We start from the raw sequence: 22,765 nt of genomic DNA on the forward strand, positions 1-22,765 counted from the left end.
ACAACTGGTCCCTCATTCTCAAACCATGCCTTGGCCAAAAAAACAAAAAAAGCGTTTTATCTTTTCACCCACAAAAATGGGTTCAGGTGTGGACTCAGTATACGGGCAGAACCAACAGATGACCTATGTGGGAATTCTGATAGAATTATGAGGAAAGAAGCTTTAACTTTTTAGGTCATATGCACAAAAGCCTGTCTAAAACTGAAGCCATCACAGAGAAAAGCAAAGAAAGATGCGAGATAAGGAGAGCACATAAACCTTGAAATGACCATGCCTAAAGCTAGGCAGTTTGTGAAACACACACTTAAGTGAACTAACAACACTCCCTTTCCTTCAAGCATATTTGAATTAGGTTTCTGTCACCTACAACCAGCTCAGGGTAATAAATCACCTCACAGAGACAATGTATGTGAAGAACTTAAGATGCTTGTAATTAGCAAGTACTCAGTGAAGGCTGGGCTTTCTGGGTGGTGCTAGTGGTAAAGAACATATCCGCCAATGCAGGAGATGCAGGTTTGATTCCTGGGTTGCATGGCAATCCACTCCAGTATTCTTGCCTGGAGAATCCCATGGACAGAGGAGCCTGGCAGGCTACACTCCATAGGGTCGCAAAGAGTCGGATACAACCAAGTGACTTAGCACAAATGCACGGTGAAGGTTGAATGTTTTCTTTGTCATTTTAGTTATTACTATTGTTAGGTTTCCTTACCAAAACTGAGTATCTTGGATGAAAACCACAGTTGGAGTAAAAAAAAAAAAAAAAAAAAAATCACCTTGGTTCAGTTCATAGAGGGATAACTTTTAAGTAGTACTAAGCATTTAGGAAAAGCTATGACAAGCCATGCGGTGCAGTGTTAAAGAATCTGCTTGCCAGTGAGGAGGTGCAAGAGACTTATGTTCGATTCCTGGGTCAGGAAGATCCTCTAGAGGAACAAAGGCAACCTACTCCAGTATTCTTGCCTGGAAAATTCCATGGACAGAGGAGCCTGATGGGCTACAGTCCATGAGGTTGCAAAGAGCTGGACATGACTGAGCATGAACATGTGTGTACACGTATGACAAACCTAGATAGCATATTAAAAAGCAGAGACATCACTTTGCTGACAAAAGTCCACATAGTCAAAGCGATGGTTTTTTCAGCAGTCATGTATGGATGTGAGAGTTGGACCATAAAAGAAGGCTGAGTGCCAAAGAATTGATGCTTTCTAATTGTGGTGCTGGAGAAGACTCTTGAGAGTCCCTTGTACAGCAAGGAGATTAAACCAGTTAATCCTAAGGGAAATCAACCCTGAATATTCATTGGAAGGACTGCTACTGAAGCTGAAGCTCCAATACTTTGGCCATCTGATACGAAGAGCAGACTCACTGAAAAGACCCTGATGCTGGGAAAGGTTGAGGACAGGAGGAGAAGGGGGCAGCAGAGGATGGGATGGTTGGAAGGCATCACCAATTCAAAGGACATGAGTTTGAGCAAACTCCAGGAGATAGTGAGGAAAGGTAAGCCTGGCATGCTGCAGTCCATGGAGTCACAAAGAGTCAGACATGACTTAGTGACTGAACAACATCTCAAGTATTAAGGTTAACACCAAAAGTCAGCTTGTCTTGCTTTCCAATCTGTGTTAGTATTTCCAACTGGCCTCACTGTGCCTGCAGAGGAGCCAGAACCAGTTATCACTGTACCCATGCCGTAGTCGTAACACTCAGTCTCACATCCAAATGATTATCCAGATAGAAATAACATTTTATAAAAACCAAGACCCCACTTCATCTCGCTACTACTGCACTCTCAACAACAACTTTTGTGCAAAACTCTAAACAGGAACTTTTTTGCAAAAAGCTAAGCAATCTGGTCCTAAGAAAGGTATTCAGTGTCACCCAAAAAAGGTCAGTAATTAGGTCCCTTGTAATAACTGAGTCACTTGAGGTTTATATGGTTGCCATATACCCATTGCATCAACCTGCCAGAAAAGAAACTTTCTTTCTTCTGCTCCCTTCTTTGAACAGACTGTACTTATAATGTAAGAAGCAAGAATGGTTCCAGAGGAACTGTTGTGAACCACTGCGTCAATCATGCGAACATTAAAACACGGCTTGCTACTCATTACTATATAAAGTATTCTCTTGCTCTGTGGAAAATGGTTTCAAATAATTGTTGTGTTCGAACGGGAGTTTTGTTCTTTTTTAATATAGCAGTTTGAGAGAGAAAAAAAGATATATTCAAGAAGCAAACCAATATTATAAGAGTTGAATCAACTAATTTTCATCAAATGACATCCTCATATGCGCACCAAGTCATACATCACAGGCTTCTAAACTAAAAGATAGTCTAAAAGTCTAGTCTAAAAGATAGACTCACTTCCTGACTGTGCAGTTGGTAAACTGATGTGAACCAGCAACAACAAGAAAGGGAAAAGTAACTGACTTGACCTGCCTGAGCAAAGAAAATTTTTCTCTGACTCTGAAATGGTTTTTTTTTTTAGTTTTTTTTTTTTCTTTCAGGCTTCTCTACTGCATAGCTAAGAAGCATTGAGTGGAATCAAGTCTGAAAAGATCTTCACCTTTAGTTCTGATTTCTCCTTCTGATTCTAGCACAGTTGATTTTCAACATTGTTAGCTTGTGGTCTGTGCTAAAGAATGCTAGATGCTGTCAGAATAAGGCAGATATTTACAGAAAAGAAACTAACTGGACGACTGATTAAATATCAATGGCTTTAAATGTTGCTGAGTGACAGAAACTGATGAGTATTCTACAAAGTTTGAAACTCAAGTCCACAAAGACCTATCTCCTTAGTATACAGACCAGAGCTCTTCAACTATGGTTTCTCTGTAGGAAAAAGTAGAAGAGTGGGAACCATATCTTCCTCAAGACAAGGCCCTGAAGAGTTAAGAGCTTGCCAGTGGGCCACCCACAGAAAATTCTACTCCTTATATGAAGCACCATGCTAAGTTATAGGAAAATAAACGAACAAAATATCCAGGCTAGCAAGTCTTTCAAAGAAATTCTGAGACTCAGAAAACGAAAGAGAATTATGGGATGCGATGCTGCCTATCTTTCGTAGAGTGGCCCTGGGCAAGTTATTTTGCATTTCACTTTCTTCAGCTCTGGACTGATGTTACCACAGCGATGACTGATAATAAAAACATCCTCACAACAACTCCTAGGAATAATATTGTGAGAACTGATGTGCGTACAGTGATTTAAGGATGAGGGAAGAGAGGCACAATGTCATACTATTTTAAAGTGCTTTATCAACCAGCCTATTACATAATGTGTTATAATGTACCGTGTGCCCATGGAAACATGAAATCATGCATAATTCTTAAGTACTGCCAGATGCGTAGCTATAACAAATTTCAACCCTTCCTGAAGAATTCACCCACACACTCACTTCTCCAACCAGTATTTCCACTGGTAACTGTCAGAATTGAGAAATCATAGAAAAGACCCTTATTCACGCCTCTGCGGTCATTACATATAGTTTGCTTCATATTTGGGTAGGGAACATGTCTCATTCATGATTTTATAACTAGTGACTTGGCCTGTTCTGGTATACAATTAGTGCTCAGTAAATGTTTATTGAATGAGTGAATGAACAGACAAATAACAGTTAGACGTAGTAAATCAAAAAATAAACTTAAGCAATGGCACTACTTAAGACTAAGCAGAGTCTCTAATGTGAGGAACATTTCAAGTGGAGGTGGTCAAAGTTTGGCTCCCTCCCAGAAAGTCTATACATTATTTCCTAGTATTAGTTCATGTGTCAGTTGTCATGAGTTTCTGGAATGTACAAGTAATCCTATTTACAAGAGATCCTTGCCATTCTCAATGGAGCCATCTGGCTTTACTTAAGGATACTGAATGAGTTCATTTTTCAGTGGCTGGGAACATGGCACTAACAACCTGCACACAGATTGAAGAATTTCTGAATATTATGATATACCTGTGAGAGGTAAAGAAATACTCTGAATTCTAAACTCATATTCACAAGGCACACAAATGCAATGAAGTGGAAAAAAACAAACTCTGTACTTAGAATCAGAGGATCGAGCTCTGCCACATCCTTGCTCTACATAACCAGAAGTTGGCCAACATAACTAGTTTTCCCTGAGCCTCTGTTTTCATCTGTAATGATAACTATGTGTAATTTTTAAAAACTCATGCATCCAGGATCAATGTGGCAATGTAGTAATATATAAGTATATAAATAGTAGATAAATGGAAAATGCCACAGGATAGCATGACAACTAGTTATAAAATGGCAGAGAAGTCTAGGATGGTGTATATAAACTGTGAGATCATTGAGCTCAGGGTCCACGACTTACTTATCTCCACAGTGCTTGTACCTAGCACATGGATGGCCTAAAAAAACTGAATGCATCACCAATGTCAGCTGCTGAGTTGGAGGCACCAACAAGAAAGATGCATTCAATTCTCAGAGGGGCCCTTCCAAGCCCCCCTCTGATAAACTCTCTAATATGGCATTTTTCAAAGTGTGGTCCTCCCACAGCCAGCACTAGAGTTGGCTAGTTTGTTTGTTAAAATTACAGGCTCCCAAACCTCATCCAAAGAGATTGTAATGCAATATTTCAAGCACTTGAGATAACTCTTGTATACACTGGGATAGTATATTTTAAATTTACTTTTGAAAATCCAGTAGCTATGGCACAAGATCAGTTCCAATGAAAGTTGTGTGCTCTTAACTCATATGTTTTATATATCCAGCTTTTTATAGTTTACAAACTGCTTTTAAATACATAAAAGTATAACATTAAAACAATGAGAAATCCTTAAAAAATTTATAGTAATAAGAAGTGTAAGATAATATAATTAGAAATAAAGTTGCATCCATAATAAAATTAAATGTGCTTTATTTTTCCTTAAAACATTACAAGGTTATTGTCTTTGTCTTCCTATGGTTTTGGACCTCACTTTGTGCGCTACTATACCTTGGACTCAAAAAGGGTATGCTCAATAAATATTTGTTATATAGAACAATGAATGTGTGTGTGTGTGTGTGTGTGTGTGTATAAATATAAATATATAAATATAAATATATATATATATATACATATATGAACTTGCTCAGGGCTCATGACTTACTCATGACTCAAGAACTCACATCTCAGAAGGGTTGCACTCTTAAAATATGCCTGTTAATACATGAGGATGTGTTCACATGACAGAGTTTATAGCCTAAGTTCTCTTTACCAGAAGAGTGTAGGGACACAGGGCACAAATATAGGCTATTAGCTAAAGAGATTTCATACACATTCCTCTGAGATACTAATTTTTAAGCTGAGGTTGAAAATGAAAACTGGAAGGTAATTATCCTTAATTTCCAAATGCTTTAATTTTAAAATTAAACCCAGTTGCATAGAAAAGCCTCCCTGATGAAGAATGGCAATTTGCTTTGCAATGAGGAACAAAAGGGTATAATCGTTTGGGGATTAGAGGGTATGCAATGGTCAGATTCGTGTGCAGTTACCTTAATAACGACAATGGATTGGCGGAGGGATTAAATTCAAGAACCTGATCTTGACTAGCTGCTTGTTCTGGACTCCAGGTCTGATTATTCATTGTCTTCCAACCCCTTGAAGATGAAGGAAGAGGCACTAACCAGTTGCAGGTATCAAATACAATGACATGAAAAAGGCAAGAACCATATGGATGTTGTGTAGTAGTGATGTTCTTGCTAATCAAAGATCAGAAGTCCAGTTTCCACAGGCAAGCCACTTGCTTCTAATCAACTCTTGGTACACATGATGATAGATTTGAGAATATTCAAGCTAATAAGATAAAGACTGGGGACAGATACCTCCAAAATGATTAATCACTGAATAGGTTCAATGCCAAAGTCCATGACTTTAAATTGTCAGTTGCCCGCAATGACCACCGTCAACATTCCCATCTCCTCACCTCAGTCCCAGGCCCTTGATTTCCACGGAGCATCAATCCTTACCTTTTCTGTCTCTCCTTTGCCAACAACACAAAGGCTCAGTACCTATAATTACAAAACCACATGAATCCTGAATTAATTTGGAGTAGGATGAGGACATAGTCAACTTCACTATAAAGGAGCTGTACTCTAAGAAGGGGCTATGGTTATCAATCCATGCATCCCTTTATTTTTTCCTTCCAAAAGTATGATAATACCTCAAGGAACTTATAACCTAAATGTACATATTAGGATTTCAAGAATTGTGCATTAAAAGAATAAATACAGAATGAACAAATGTGCTGGGGATTAAAATGGTCATAATTCTGTAATGAACCAACCATATAAATTTGCCAAAAAGAGATAAACCCTCTCCTGATTATCAGTTGATATGGAGGGCTGAGAAATGTAGAGTGTTCTTAAAATCTGATCTTGTTTATTAAAAAGAGTCAATACAGAAAAACACACACACACACACACAATTTGACAAATGTACGTATTTGGAAGATTTAATAAAATCCTGAACTTTAAGGTGGCATGAAGTAGAAATCAATCTACTAAATTAATTTAATAAAGGAGGAGGTGGCAGAGGACAAAATGGTTAGGTAGCATCACCAAGTCAATGGACATAAATTTGAGCAAACCCTGGGACACAGTGGAAGACAGAATAGACTGGCAGGCTACAGACCATGAGGTCACAGAGTCAGACATGACTTAGAAACTGAACACAACAACAAAGAAATCAATTAAATATTAAAAACTGTAAAAACAGTCTAAATTTTGGGTTGGCCAAAAAGTTCATTCCAGTTTTCCTTTAACATATTATAGAAAAACCCAAACAAATTTTTGGTCAACCCAAGAGCTTCTGATAAAGACATAGTGAAAAAAAAGATGAAGTAGACACACATAATAGGTGATCGATAAGTGCTTTCTAACACAATTAATCCCTGTAAAATCATTTTGGAAGTAAAATAGAGAGAGAAAAATACAAAGGTCCATCTAGTCAAAGCTATGGTTTTTCCAGTAGTCATGTATGGATGTGATAGTTGAACCACAAAGAAAGCTGAGAGCCAAAGAATTGATGCTTTTGAACTGTGGTATCAGAGAAGACTCTTGACAGTCTCTTACACTTCAAGGAGATCAAACCAATCCATCCTAAAGGAGATCAGTCCTGAATATTCTTTGAAAGGACTGATGCTAAAGCTGAAGCTCCAATACTTTGGCCACCTGATATGAAGAACTGACTCACTGGAAAAGACCCTGATGCTGGGAAAAATTGAAGGCAGGAGGAGAAAGGGACGACAGAGGATGAGTTGGTTGGATGGTATCACCAACTCGATGGACATGAGTTTGAGCAGGCTCCAGGAGTTGGTGACGGACAGGGAAGCCTGGCCTGTTGCAGTCCATGAGGTCACAAAGAGTGGGGCATGACTGAGCGACTGAACTGAACTGAGAAATACTAAGAAAAAGAATGAACAAAAAAGTGTGAAAACTAGAATTGATGTTGTTTGCACATAAATAGAATAAGCAGCAAATTCCAGAGGGCAAGTATCTACAGAAACATTTTTCAGTGTTTATCAGAAGAGCAGAACTGTGGTACATTTTTGCAGAAATCAGTTAACCCATTACAGAAACAAAACCACCTCTGGTATAAAACGTACCAGTGGTTAAAAGTTCACAGTCACCCTTAAACATGTCTTAAGGCACACAGAAAGGAAAAAATTACTCTTATTTGCAACTAAGCAATGGGGGAAAAGGTGAAGAGTAAGCAATTATCCAAAATGGCACAGAGTTAAAACCAACAACAAGATGAACATAGGTGGTCAGAGATTCCATTTAACCTTTCACCTAAAGGTTGCCATCTTCCCGAGAGAACAGATTCTACCAGTGGCTCGGTTCTGATTCAGAAGGAAGAGAGTCACTTTCTGAGTCACAGCATCACCCTGGTTTTCCTTTTGGTCCTCTGTTCCAAGCCTACCAAATCCCATCCCATTTTAACTTGGCTAAAGGTGGCCTGGCCGGCACTAGAATTTAATGCTTCCATAAATGAACTCTGATTGACATGAACGATGAGTCACTCTCAGAAAAACTTGTATTGCTGCCATTTGGTCAGTTTGGGGTTTGTTTTTAAAAAGAACGCCAGTTGAGGTTGAGCAGAAGCCAGGGTGTGTTTTTATTTTATGTCTCAAATAAAAATAAAGAGCTGGGTATGAATAATCAAAGTGGCAGGCGCCTCCCTGGATACTTCTAAACCTTCCAAAAGCAGTCCCCAGGCTCAGCAAAATGTAATATAGTAAAAACAACCATCAACAGTATTAGTACCAAGAGTTTGCTCCAGAAAAATAAAATAATTCTGAGTCCCCTCTAGTCCCAAACTCCAGTGCTTTTCAACAATATATTAAGTTAAAATATCCTTTTTGGAGGATGATAGTCCTAGAAAAAATATCCTTGGAAATTAGAATATCAGATAAAAGAAAGATATGTACTCTTATCTAGTATAACTCAAAACAGATTCTTCTAATTAGTCATATATACTGTATCGCTCTCTATGTGCTAAGTCATGTTCAGCTCTTCACAACCCTATGGACGTGCAGCCTGCCAGGCTCCTCCGTCCATGGGAATCTCTAGGCAAGAACACTGGAGTGGGTCACCATGCCCTTCTCTAGGGAATCTTCCCAACCCAAGGACTGAACTCCAGTTTCTTAAGTCTCCTGCTTTGGCAGGTGAGTTCTTTACCACTAGTGCCACCCAGGAAGCACATATCACCCTCTAACAGGAGACATATGGTCAGCTTCTTGTTCTTCTGAGACTGATCATCAGTTTCATGGATTAAGCATTCTCTTCACTCCCCTCTGCTGCTGCTGCTGCTACGTCACTTCAGTCGTGTCCGACTCTGTGCGACCCCATAGACAGCAGCCCACCAGGCTCCCCCGTCCCTGGGATTCTCCAGGCAAGAACACTGGAGTGGGTTGCCATTTCCTTCTCCAATGCATGAAAGTGAAAAGTGAAAGTGAAGTCGCTCAGTCGTGTCCCTACACAGCTTTTATTTTCTTTGGATAGTTCACAATACTTACACAATTAGGAAATACAGAGAGAGGGGATAGGGTGAAGAAGAGGTAGTTAAAAGCAAGAGGAAACTAAAAGTGAGAATAAATAAGCTATGGATCAATTCTTAAAAAAAAAAAAGTTTATTGTGACAAGAAAGGGAAAATAGTAGGTAAAACGGGGCTTCTATAAAGTTTATGGATTTTGTCAACAATGTTTCCAAAAAAAGAATCAGAGATGAGAGGCAAGTATACAACAGGACAGTGGGAAATACTGATAACATTGTTCCAAATATTTGGAACACTGAATCAAAAGAAATCTGGGACTTTTTATTCTAATGTGGAATAAAGAACAACGTAAAGAATATTAGGAAAATTTGTACTCCTACATTATGATGTATTTGGAAGTAATTAACCCTGTAGTTATACATCAAGATGATACATAAAAAGATATTTCAGAAAACTTGTGATGAAAAAGAACCTTCAATTGCACATGATCTGAGTCAAGTTAAATGGCTACTGCCTAGCTGCAAAATGCTACTGCTGATTTTCTCATGCCCTCGGCAAAACTGCTGCTATAGTATTTTTATTTCAAGAAGGGCCAAAGCCTTTCATATACATTAGCACCTTAACCACCAGTTTATTTCTGAGATAGATAGGTATTGTTATCACACTATAAACACAAGGCAAACAGATGCAGAGGGGCTGGTCTAGTGAGCCCTGAGAGTGCCCTGAACAGTCTAGTGAGGCGTACCTTTTCCTCTCACCTAGAGGTGGAGCCTCAAGAATAGAGACCAATTTCAACACAGCCCCAGGCAGTTAGCACAGCCCTAGAAACTTAGTAAGGATTTTTCTTAAGTTGAAAATTGAGCTCAGTGATTCAGAAAGATCTCTTGGATCAGACTGCTGCCATAATCAGAAAATAATACTTAGTATCTTCAAATGCACCCCAGCTTTTGGATCTTCAAAGGAATAGAAAAATCTTCCTAAAGAAGGGAACTGACTGTAGACCTTTCTGTGAGCCCTTTGACAATGACCGTGAAGTGTTTTTAATTGTGCTGTGTTTAAATCACAGCATGGAAACTAAAGTCATGCTCTCTGTTCCAAAGTCTTGCTTCAGAAACAGATGGACACATTTCCTCGGCATGGCAAGTCCATGGCCTCACACACCAAAGTGAGTTTCACCTTCACCCTGGATTTCCCAGAGGAGTAAAAGACATAGCTCTTCTCTATGTAAAAGTGAAAAAGTGCAAGTGCTAGTCGCTCCATCATGTCTGACTCTGCAACCCCAAGACCATAGGCCGCAAAGCTCCTCTCTCTGTCCATGGAATTCTGTGGGCAAGAATACTGGAGTGGGTTCTAATTCCCTGCTCCAGGGGATCTTCCAGATCCAGGGACTGAACTTGAGTTAGTTAAAAGCTTAATAATTTTTTAATCACATAGTTGCCATGAAATTATTAAGCTTTTAATTTTACATGAGGGGCTCCTGATGGCTCAGATGGTAAAGAATCTGCCTGCAATGCAGGAGACCGGAGTTCGATCCCTGGGTTGGGAAGATCCCCTGGAGCAGGGAATTGCTACCCACTCCAGCATTCTTGCCTGGAGAATTCCATGGACAGAGGAGGCTTGCGGGCTATAGCTCATGGTGTTGAGAAGAGTCAGACATGACTGAGTGACTTTCAGTTTTCATGTGATTAAAAGAGAGTTTTGCACAGTTTTAGAGCTGCAGCATTGTAACAACTCACTGTAATCAGGACAGACCTTAGCTTTACAAGTGGAGATCAGATATGGGGAAAGATCTCGAGCTGAGACAGTAGTGGTTACTCTGTGACAGATGAGTATATCTGCATAAGGAAAATCCCCTAGTTAGGGACCACAGCAGGATCCCATCCATCACATTACATGGAAGCTCAGAGAACTGAACCTCTTGAAGCATTTTTGGCAGCAGGGAGAACTTTTAGCATCCTAATGCTTTTACAAGGCTGGATTTTCCTTTTCTCCCCCATGTGCTTCAAGATTTCATAACATGAGAAACATAGGAGCAAAAGTTAAAATGCTTTAATGGTCCCCATAGGCTATTTAAATAAACACTGTGATTGCAATTTAGACAATCTGGAGTCCATTCAATATTAAATCTCCACCCTAAGCTACAGCTACTACACAAATAGGGAATTCATGGTATACTCCACATGGCCACTTACTACTGCAAAGACTGCCTCTTGACAATCGTGGGGAGGAGTTAGCCAGGCCTGACATCACACCAGTTAAATCTGTCAACAACTGGAGAGAAAGCTCTGCTGAACAAACACACTGATCCCTCTCACACAGACTGTCTTTGTCCTGACAATGCTACAACTCCACTAATCTCATACCATCTTCAGCCATGCAAGCAGAAACTTCTTTTGCAACCAGCTGTAACAAAAGATGCCTTTCTTTATTTTTACACATTGTATGTATATATTTGTGCTGTCCCTTCCGCTCCCGCCCCCGCCATTTCCACTCCATCCTACAGACCCGATCCTAAATAAAGCCTGATTGGAAGAAGTCATAAGTTAGTCCTCATCTCAGATAAAAACATGAAGAAAGAGGCCAGAGGATTGATCAGGTCCTTTTGACCAGGCCCTCATAAAAATAATACTCCATGATGTACAGTTTTGTCTGCACCAGGGGAAAGAATAGATTTGAGAAGTAAGCAGGCAATAAATATCCTAAAATATGGTGTACCAAATTGAAACAACTGGGTGGTGAAATACATAGAACCACTGAGTGTTGCTCCAACAACTTTCAGGAACCAGGGGCTTCAAGGAATCATGGTGCTCTTTTTCACTTTTATGTATTGTTGAAAAAAGTATTGTATGAGAGCAACATTTTAGCTATGGCATTAGAAAAATATTATTATTAACTGATATTTTCCTAGCTATAAAAAATAATATAGTATTTATGTGTTGGGATAAAATGAATATTTTTAGGTATAATTTACATTCAGTACAATGAAATGTCTTAATACAGCTAAAAGAATTTTTACCTATGTACTTATCTATGTAATAACATTCAGGTTAAGAGATAACATATTTCTGTTGCCCCAGATGGTTTATTTCAGCTCATTCTCAAGTCAGTTCTCCACCACAGGTAATGAATACATGGATAAATTTCGTCTAGAGCAAAACTAGACTAATTTTGCCTAATTGCCACAGGTGGTAGTTGTTGGGTTAGTCCTTCAGTTGTGTCTGACTCTTTGTGACCCCAGGGCCTGTAGCCCACCAGGCTCCCCTTTCCATGGGATTTCCCAGGCAAGAATACTAGAGTGGTTAGCCATTTTCCTTCTCGGAGGGATCTTCCTCGTCCAGGGGTCAAACCGGGGTCCCCAGCATTGTAGGCAGATTCTTTACTGCCTGAGCCACCAGGGAAGTTTTGCCTAAAACAAACATCTTCAAGTGTTACATGCCAAATACTATGTTGCAAATTTTCTTGCCTTATCTCATTTTAACTTCAGTTAATCCTAAATACAAGAGGAGACAAGTATTTCTGTACCAGGTTTCCAAAAGAAAGGATAAGAAACTCAATCAACATAAAATTGCATCTGAAATTCTAAATCCATTACACTCAAGGGATGTTCTACTATATTTATATTGTATAGACCATTAAATATGCCCTGTGATTAATGGTTTAAAATTAAATGCACAGCATAAGGCACTGTTAAGAATATCAATCCCATTCTATTTGGCAGGAACTGGGCTATTGACTTTATTGCCTTATTTAATCCTCTTATCAACCCTGTAAGGCAGCGATTACTATCTTCATTTAGCAGATGGCTCAAGAAGGTGAGAAGATTTGCCCACTTTTAAGTAATAACTGTATTCAAATCTTGTACTTTCTGACTCCGAGTGCTTAGTTTACAGTAAGTGGTCAATAAATGTGTGTTACGTCACTGAATTAAAAGAGGATTAAATATGCGTGAGAAAGAGTAGGCTATGAAAATGCTAAGCAAATTTGTTTATCACTTTGATGATAACATTTACAGGAAAAAAATGACAGAACCTGAATGTCAGATGACATCTTAGACATTACTTAGTCTCTTCCCCTTATTTTATGGGGACCATTTTCTAACAGCCTTCATTGAATCTGTTACAATATTGTTTATGTTCTATGTTTGGGGGGTTTTGGCCACAAAGCATGTGGATTTTAGCTCCCCAACCAGGAATCTAACTCTCATGCCCTGCATTGGAAGGCAAAGTCTCAACCACTGGACCACCAAAGAATTCCCTCTTCCCCTTATTTTAGAGATGAATGAGTTGAAACACAAGTGACCTGTTCAAAGACCCAGAGTCAGCTAATGTTAAACTTTGGACTGGAATTCAGGTTTCTCTGTTCCCATTAAGGTGTGCTGCTGCTGCTGCTAAGTCGCTTCAGTCATGTCCGACTCTGTTCAACCCCACAGACAGCAGCCCACCAGGCGTTAGTTATGTTCTATATCTTCAGTTGTGAATCAAGTACATGGCATGGTTTCTAAATAAGTTTGCAACTAAATTTGATAAGTTTATCAATGTTGCCAAGAGCAGTGACAACTAATGTATGTTCCTGAATGAAAAAACAGACTGCCATATAAAAGATTTGCATGATAAAGTAAATCATTAAATATACTCAACCACCAAAATTTATGGAACTGATAGTATCTATAGTGAAAGTCAGAAATACATGAGAACAATGATGGCAGCAAATATCAAGAAACTTGAGACCTATGTAGAAGACAGTGCAGGCTCACAGGTTTGAAAAGAAAATCATCCAAAGTTAACCCTTCATTTGATCAAGGAGGAAGTGTGCACAAGGCGATGAGAGCCTTGACCATGGCCACAAAGCTCCTTAGTGGCATTAAGTATGGCCACAGGCACTAACTCCCAGGCCAGGATTTTGTCTGTTAGCACTGTTTCACCCACTACTCAATGAGACGTTGCCAAAGAAAACCTACTCCTCACCTGAAAAAGTGAAATAAAATTAAACATTAATATTAAAGTTCTACATGCTTTAAAAGATACCCATACAAACATTAGCAGTACAATGATCAAACAGCTTCTACTTTGAATGCATTGTCGAACTAGACTTTGGTAATTAGGACATGTTAATTTCAAAAAGATTACTAAAAAAAAAAGCATAAATAAGTCTTAGAGAATGTTGGGGTGTAAGATAACGTCTTTCAACTCATTCACTATACTAAAGTGTACAGCTCAAAAATGGAAAATACAGTTTTTTAAAAAGATTTTTCTGTGACATATCACGATGGAATGCACTTTTCTTCTCCATTTGAAACTGTCAACGATGCACAAGTGATTTCATCCTGTGAACCCATGAGGAATGGAACTACATGCAAGCCTTCCAGCTGTTGTTCATCCAGAATTGTGATATTTATTCTGGAAGAAGCAAACAGCACATGCATCTGGAGAATGGGAGATCACCTGGTTCTTAAACTACATGAGCTCAAATTCACTTTTCTAGTGAATAAACATCTTGTAAAAGAAGCACACCATCACCATCACCAAAAAAGAAAAAAAAAAAAAAGGAGAAGCACAGGTAAATGGGCTAAAGCTCATTTATACTTTGGACTTCATAGACAATCTTAACTTTAATTTTTATCTTCCATACCCCTCCCATATATACTGTAACTAACAAGTAACTCTTGGAGGCACTTCTTTAGAAACATGTCTTTTTTTTTTTTTTTTTTCTGCTATCCATTTCAACATCTTATCTTGCTATCTTCTATAAAAATGGCCTCTTCATTTTCTGCAACAATAATTTACAGTTTCTTTAAAGATGACATGAAATGTGTTTTCAGCTCTCTTTCCTGATTTACAGCCATTTTCAATAAAACTGCCAACTAGGCATGAGAATCTATGAAAACACTTCTGGGTTCCTGAAGGACCATCTATCATTTTCAAATGAACATCTGTATTAGAAAACAGAATTTTTCAATAATGATTCAAATTTAGATCTGTTACCTAGAAAGTGCTCTGATTGCACACTTCTGATATCTTCTTAAAAGAAAAATATACACACAATGAATTTAAGCAATTGGATTACTGTGGTATTGAATGGTTTGTCTTGGAAACAAACAGAGATCATTCTGTCGTTTTTGAGATTGCATCCAAGTACTGCATTTCGGACTCTTTTGTTGACCATGATGGCCACTCCATTTCTTCTAAGGGATTCCTGCCTGCAGTAGTAGATATAATGGTCATCTGAGTTAAATTCACTCATTCCAGTCCATTTTAGTTCACTGATTCCTAGAATATCGACATTCACTCTTGCCATCTCCTGTTTGACCACTTCCAATTTGCCTTGATTCATGGACCTGACATTCCAGGTTCCTATGCAATATTGCTCTTTACAGCATCGGACTTTGCTTTTATCACCAGTCACATCCACAGCTGGGTATTGTTTTTGCTTTGGCTCCATCCCTTCATTCTTTCTGGAGTTATTTCTCCACTGATCTCCAGTTGCATATTGGGAACCTACTGACCTGGGGAGTTCCTCTTTCAGTATCCTATCATTTTGCCTTCTCATACTGTTCATGGGGTTCTCAAGGCAAGAATACTGAAGTGGTGTGCCATTCCCTTCTCCAGTGGACCACATTCTGTCAGACCTCTCCACCATGACCCGCCCATCTTGGGTTGCCCCACGGGCATGAATTAGTTTCATTGAGTTAGACAAGGCTGCGGTCCTAGTGTGATTAGATTGACTAGTTTTCTGTGATTATGGTTTCAGTGTGTCTGCCCTCTGATGCCCTCTTGCAACACCTACCATCTTACTTGGGTTTCTCTTACCTTGGACATGGGGTATCTCTTCATGGCTGCTGGGAGATGGTAATGGACAGGGAGCCCTGGTGTGCTGCAATTCATGGGGTTGCAAAGAGTCAGACACGACTGAGCGACTTAACTGAACTGAACTGAACATGACTCTTAAAGAGTGTACCAGTTACAATGGTGTTAGCATGGAAATTTAAGAAATATCTTGTCTTTAAAAGCTAGCATAAGTCATTAATCCATGAGATTTAAAGTAAATTTGGTTCACTGGAAATTAAACACTACTAAGGGGCTTCCCTGGTGGGTCAGTGGGTAAAGAAATCACCTGCAATGAAGAAGACCTGGGTTGTCCAATCCCTAGATTGGGAAGATCCCCTGAAGAAGGAAATGGCAGCCCACTCCAGCATTATTCCTTCAAAATCCCGTGGACAGAGGAGCCTGGTGGGCTACAGGCCATGGGGTCACAAAGAGTCAGACACAACTGAGTGACTAAACCACCACCATTTACTATAAAGATGCTGAATACATATTAAGTTGCACTCAATACATAACTATCTTTGTTTCTATCAAAGTTCAATGTAGACAAATATAGAATAAGTTCACTTAACTAACTGCCCCCATTTTTCCCCCCCAAATCCACTTTTTACTTGTAAGATCATAGACATTTACAAATGAGATTATAGGTGTGCTTGATCTATCATCAGGCTACATACAAAAATAATATGAATTTGTTTCCTCTTATCTCAACACTTTCAGTTCAGTTCAGTTCAGTCGCTCAGTCCTATCCGACTCTTTGCAACCCCATGAATTGCAGCACCCCAGGCCTCCCTGTCCATCACCACTCCCGGAGTTCACCCAAACTCATGTCCATCGAGTTGGTGATTCCATCCAGCTATCTCATCCTTTGTCGTCCCCTTCTCCTCCTGCCCCCAATCCCTCCCAGCATCAGAGCCTTTTCCAATGAGTCAACTCTTCGCATGAGGTGGCCAAAGTACGGAAGTTTCAGCTTTAGCATCATTCCTTCCAAAGAACACCCAGGACTGATCTCCTTTAGAATGGACTGGTTGGATCTCCTTGCAGTCCAAGGGACTCTCAAGAGTCTTCTCCAACACCACAGTTCAAAAGCATCAATTCTTTGGTGCTCAGCCTTCTTCACAGTCCAACTCTCACATCCATACATGACCACTGGAAAAACCATAGCCTTGACTAGACGAAACTTTGTTGGCAAAGTAATGTCTCTGCTTTTCAATATGCTATCTAGGTTGGTCATAACTTTCCTTCCAAGGAGTAAGCATCTTTTAATTTCATGGTTGCAATCACCATCTGCAAACAATTTTTAAATTCTACATCTCCACTAGATCATAGATGATACCAAACTCCATAGATCAAATCCAACCTGTATATCTGATTCTAATTCTATAGTAAGACAGTGAATGATCTCACAAACTTAAATAGGGGAGAAAAAAAAGAAGCTACCATCTGTACCTGGATAGTTACAGCAGTGATTATAAAAACTAACTATTAAATACACTTAAACATTGCTGTACATCTTAGAACCTATTTGATTAATGACAAGAGTAGTGACAGACAGTTGCAATATGGAATCTAATGTTTATACTCAAACAGTACATCAGTCATTGAGCCCAAATTTACCTTACTCCCACACAAACCTGGTGTCATGCTCAATGTTTATTTCTGTAAATTACCAAATAAAGCTCAATATTCAATTTAAGAAGTCTTATTTTTTTTTCACATGAACAAAATTTGTACCTGTAAAAGAAAATCCCAAAGCCTTTCAAACCACACTCTCGAATTAGCTTTCACAATTTATCCGAGACTTTTATCACAATTCTCTCAAAACTGTGTGCCCTATGCTGAAATCTTAACTATGACTATAGTATGACAGAGAAATTTGGTCTCTACTCTTTAGATTGCATTGTTTTTTACCCTCCAACATAAATCTGCTGCTTTCCTGCTTAATAGGATATTTCAGTTCAGTTCCGTCGCTCAGTTGTGTCCCACTCTTTGCGACCCCAGGGACTGCAACACACCAGGCCTCCCTGTCCATCACCAACTCTCTGAATTTTCTCAAACTCATGTCTATTGAGTCTGTGATGCCATCCAACCATCCCATCCTCTGTCATCCACTTCTCCTCCACCTTCAATCTGTCCCAGCAGCAGGGTCTTTTCAAATGACTCATTTCTTCCCATCAGGTGGCCAAAGTATTGGAGTTTCAGCTTCAGCATCAGTCATTCCAATGAATATTCAGGACTGATTTCCTTTAGGATGGACTGGTTGGATCTCCTTGAAGTCCAAGGAACTCTCAAGAGTCTTCTTCAACACCACAGTTCAAAAGCATCAGTTCTTCAGTGCTCACCTTTCTTGACAGTCCAACTCTCACATCCATACATGACCACTGGAAAAATCACAGCCTTGACTAGACGGACCTTTGTTAGCAAAGTAATGTCTCTGCTTTTTAATATGCTGTCTAGGTTGGTCAGTAATTCCTTGGTTACTTCCAAGGAGTAAGTGTCTTAATTTTATGGCTGCAGTCACCATCTGCAGTGATTCTGGAAGCCCAGAAAAATACATTTTGGGACTGTTTCCACTGTTGCCCCATCTATTTCCCATGAAGTAATGGGACCAGATACCATGATCTTAGTTTTCTGAATGTTGAGTTTTAAGCCAACTTTTTCACTCTCCTCTTTCATTTTCATCAAGAGACTCTTTAGTTTTCTTTGCTTTCTGCCATGAACATGGTCTCATCTGCATATCTGAAATTATTGATATTTCTCCTGGCAATCTTGATTCCAGCTTGTGCTTCATCCAGCCCAGCTCTGCATATAACTTAAATCAGCAGGGTGACAATATACAGTCTTGATGCACCCCTTACCCTATTTGGAAACAGTCTGTTGTTCCATGTCCAGTTCTAACTGCTGCATCCTGACCTGTATACAGATTTCTCAAGAGGCAGGTCAGATGGTCTGGTATTCCCATTTCTTTCAGAATTTTCCACAGTTTGTGGTGATCCACACAGTCAAATTCTTTGGCACAGTCAATAAAGCAGAAATAGATGATTTTCTGGAACTCTCTTGCTTTTGCAATGATCCAGTGGATGTTGGCAATTTGAACTATGGTTCCTCTGCCTTTTCTAAATCCACCTTGAACATATGGAAGTTCACGGTTCATGTACTGTTGAAGCCTGGCTTGGAGAATTTTATGCATTACTTAGCTAGCATGTGAGATGAGTGCAATTGTGCGGTAGTTTCAGCATTCTTTGGCATTGCCTTTCTTAGGGACTGTAATGAAAACGGACCTTTTCCAGTCCTGTGGCCACTGCTGAGTCTTCCACATTTGCTGGCATACTGAGTGCAGCACTTTCACAGCATCATCTTTTAGGATTGGAAATAGCTCAACTGGAATTCCATTACCCCCACTAGCTTTGTTCGTAGTGATGCTTCCTAAGGCCCACTTGACTTCACATTCCAGGATGTCTGGCTCTAGGTTGGTGATCACACCATCATGATTATCTGGGTCAGGAGGATTTTTTTTGTACAGTTCTTCTGTGTATTCTTGCCACCTCTTCTTAATATCTTCTGCTTCTTTTAGGTCCATACCATTTCTGTCCTTTTTTGAGCCCATCTCTGCATTAAATATTCATTTGGTATCTCTAATTTTCTTTTTTTTTTATTTTATTTTATTTTTAAACTTTACAATATTGTATTGGTTCTGCCATACATTGAAATGAATCTGCCACAGGCGATCTCTAGTCTTTCCCACTCTATTGTTTTCCTCTATTTCTTTGCACTAATCACTGAGGAAGGCTTTTTTATCTCTCTATGCTATTCTTTAGAACTCTGCATCAAATGTATATATCTTTCCTTTTCTCCTTTGCCTTTCACTTCTCTTCTTTTCACAGCTATTTTTAAGCCCTCTTCAGACAACCATTATGCCTTTTTGCATTTCTTTTTCTTGGGGAAGGTCTTGATCCCTGTCTCCTGTACAATGTCATAAACCTCCGTCCATAGTTCATCAGGCACTCTGTCTATCAGATCTAATCCTTTGAATCTATTTCTCCCTTCCACTGTATAATCATAAGGGATTTGATTTAGGTCATACCTGAATGGTCTAGTGATTTACCCTACTTTCTTCAATTTAAGTCTGAATTTAGCAATAAGGTGTTCATGATCTGAGCCATAGTCAGCTCCCGGTCTTGTTTTTGCTGACTGTATAGAGCTTCTCCATCTTTGGCTGCAAAGAATGTAATCAATCTGATTTCAGTGTTGACCATCTGGTGATGTCCATGTGTAGGGTCTTCTCTTGTATTGTTGGAAGAGGGTGCTTGCTCTGACCAGTGTGTTCCCTTGGCAAAAGTCTATTAGTCTTTGCCCTGCTTCATTCTATACTCCAAGGTCAAATTTGCCTGTTACTCCAGGTGCTTCTTGACTTCCTACTTTTGCATTCCAGTCACCTATAATGAAAAGGAAATCTTTTGGGGGTATTAGTTCTAAAAGGTCTTGTAGGTCTTCATAGAATGGTTCAACATCAGCTTCTTCAGCATTACTAGTTGGGGCACAGACTTGGATTACTGTGATATTGAATGGTTTGCCTTGGAAATGAACAGAGATCATTCTGTCATTTTTGACATTGCATCCAAGTACTGTATTTCTGACTCTTTTGTTGACTATGATGGCTACTCCATTTCTTATAAAGGATTCTTGCCCACAGTCATAGATATAATGGTCATCTGAGTTAAATCCACCCATTGCAATCCATTTTAGCTGATTCCTAAAATGTCGATATTCACTCTTGCCATCTCCTGTTTGACCATTTCCAATTTGCCTTGATTCATGGACCTAACATTCCAGGTTCCTATGCAATACTGCTCTTTACAGCATTGGACTTTGCTGTATTTTGACAAAATGTGGTCCCCTGGAGAAGGGAATGGCAAACCACTTCAGTATTCTTGCCTTGAGAACCCCATGAACAGTATGAAAAGGCAAAATGATAGGACACTGAAAAGAGGAACTCCCCAGGTCGGTAGGTGCCCAATATGGTACTGGAGATCAGTGGAGAAATAACTCCAGAAAGAATGAAGAGACAGAGAGAAAGTAAAAACAACACACATTTGTGGAGTTGGTGATAGAAGCATAGACCGATAGACTATTTACTTCATTAATAATCACTGGCATTTAGAACATAGCATTTAAGACTTAAATGGAAAATCAAGAATATACGTGTCAAATTTTTCTTTTGAGAGACAAGTGTCGCTGTTAAAAATTCTGTATTTCACATAAAAGGGCTATGACCTGAGTTGACTGGATAGTAGGAACAAAGGAAAAGATATTTAGTTTTGTAAGTGGTTACTATAAAACTGAGGACAGATATATGGGAGAATGGAGTCATAATCTAAAATGTCCACCTGAATTTGAGAAACTTTTATTATTTTATTTAAGAAAATTAAAGGCATAACTGAACCACAGTTTTTTTTTTAAAAGTGGTTGAAATAAAGTTTTAGTCTTCCCCAGTTGGAATAAAACTGGAAGTAATCATAGAATCTCATGGCTTGAGTTGCATTTGTTTGATTTTTGCTAAACTGTTTCATTCATGATATTTTTTTAAAGGAGCTGAAGAGGTCAAAGTAGAATTACACTGATGCCCAATGTGATACAAAGGAAACACTCAGAAAACACAAATGTTCACTGAAGAGTAAGAAATGGAATAGCTGATAATTAGGTATGGAGTAAGGGAGTGAGGAAATGGAGAAGGAAGACTGCAGAAGATGGAAAACAAAAATGCTCGTAACTTTATCCCCACTGGCTTAACTTAAATCCTGCTTGTAGAACAAGGGAGTGTTTGGGGTTTTGATTTTTTGTTTTTGGATTTTCTTCTTCTTTAGCCCTTTTCCAACATGTGTGGCATCTAGCATCTGGGTTTGGGTGGCTTATTATTATCTTTCTAAACATATAGTTTGATATTCCTTTAATTAAAATGGTGACCATCACCCAAAACGACTTTTCTGGAGAGGGACCTTGTAAACCCACAAAACCCAGGAATGGGTTTGTTGAACCTGCAGGCAGTTTTAAGGGAGCATTAAAGACTTGGCAAGCCCTCTGTGCTCTCATTTTCTTATTCTCTATTATCTACCCACTTAATAATTTCAGAAACCCTAATCAGACTCTGACCAAAAAAATCCACACAGTGCTTGGGACAGAATGATAATACCATCTGTTTTCATTCTTATGTGGGTTCATTCCAGCTGTATAATCCTGCATTCTGGATTGCTTAACTTTATAATGATCCTGATATTATAGGTGATTTAAAGGAAAATCTCCTATGCCACTCATCTCTTGCAAACATGCAGAATCTTTTCAATTTGAAAAAGTCTGGCGCATTTTCATATTCATGTTGATCACATTTGAATTCTATAGATAAATAGGACGAATCCCAATACTAAAAAAGATCCAAAGCCGCTTTCTCCTTTTTTTGGTAATGGTGGGTAAGATGGAAAGCTCTTCTAAAGAGTTTATTTGGCAGGAGACTTCTAATTCTCTTAAAGTCTACATGGCAATTTTAAAAACAAAATATCTAAACCATCCCTAAAAATAGAAACAACCGACTTACTGAGAACCTTCTCTCCTCTACTATGTTCCTTAAGAATTCGATTACAATATCATTATTCAAGTATAATGCATAAAGAAGTGGTGATACGGTTTCCCTCTAGTCATGATGACAACCGCAAATTCAGAGCAAAGGTCAAATGCTTTTAAACTCTTTGACACAGGAAAAATTAGCCAATGATATGGAAAAAATACACTCCAAATAATTCATTTTTGCAGATTTTAACAATCAATATGGAGCACCATATGATAGATATGGCTCCAACAATCTGTATCAATCATGAAGATTGGCAGTGGCAAACTACACAGAGCAAGTTTTGTCATGCTACCCCAGTCGATTTTACAGACGATGTGTAACCAAGACTTACTC

General features: G+C 39.0%; 1 protein-coding gene across 14 annotated transcripts in view; it reads right to left on the minus strand.

The window, feature by feature from the left end:
* Window positions 1–22,765, minus strand: part of SOX5 (SRY-box transcription factor 5) — a 1,156,954-nt gene that overhangs the window by 587,262 nt on the left and 546,927 nt on the right. For 12 of the 14 annotated variants that reach the window (XM_045165614.1, XM_045165607.1, XM_045165602.1 and 9 more), the window contains one exon: window positions 5,961–6,002. The exons of 1 other annotated variant lie outside the window; for it this stretch is intronic. The gene's annotated coding sequence lies outside the window, so the exon portion shown is untranslated. Of the gene's footprint in view, window positions 1–5,917; window positions 6,003–22,765 lie in introns of all 14 variants that reach the window. One more of the 14 variants, XM_045165601.1, reaches the window with a different exon arrangement.

The sequence above is a fragment of the Bubalus bubalis genome, chromosome 4 (assembly GCF_019923935.1).
Source record: "Bubalus bubalis isolate 160015118507 breed Murrah chromosome 4, NDDB_SH_1, whole genome shotgun sequence".
Taxonomy (NCBI): Eukaryota; Metazoa; Chordata; class Mammalia; order Artiodactyla; family Bovidae; genus Bubalus; species Bubalus bubalis.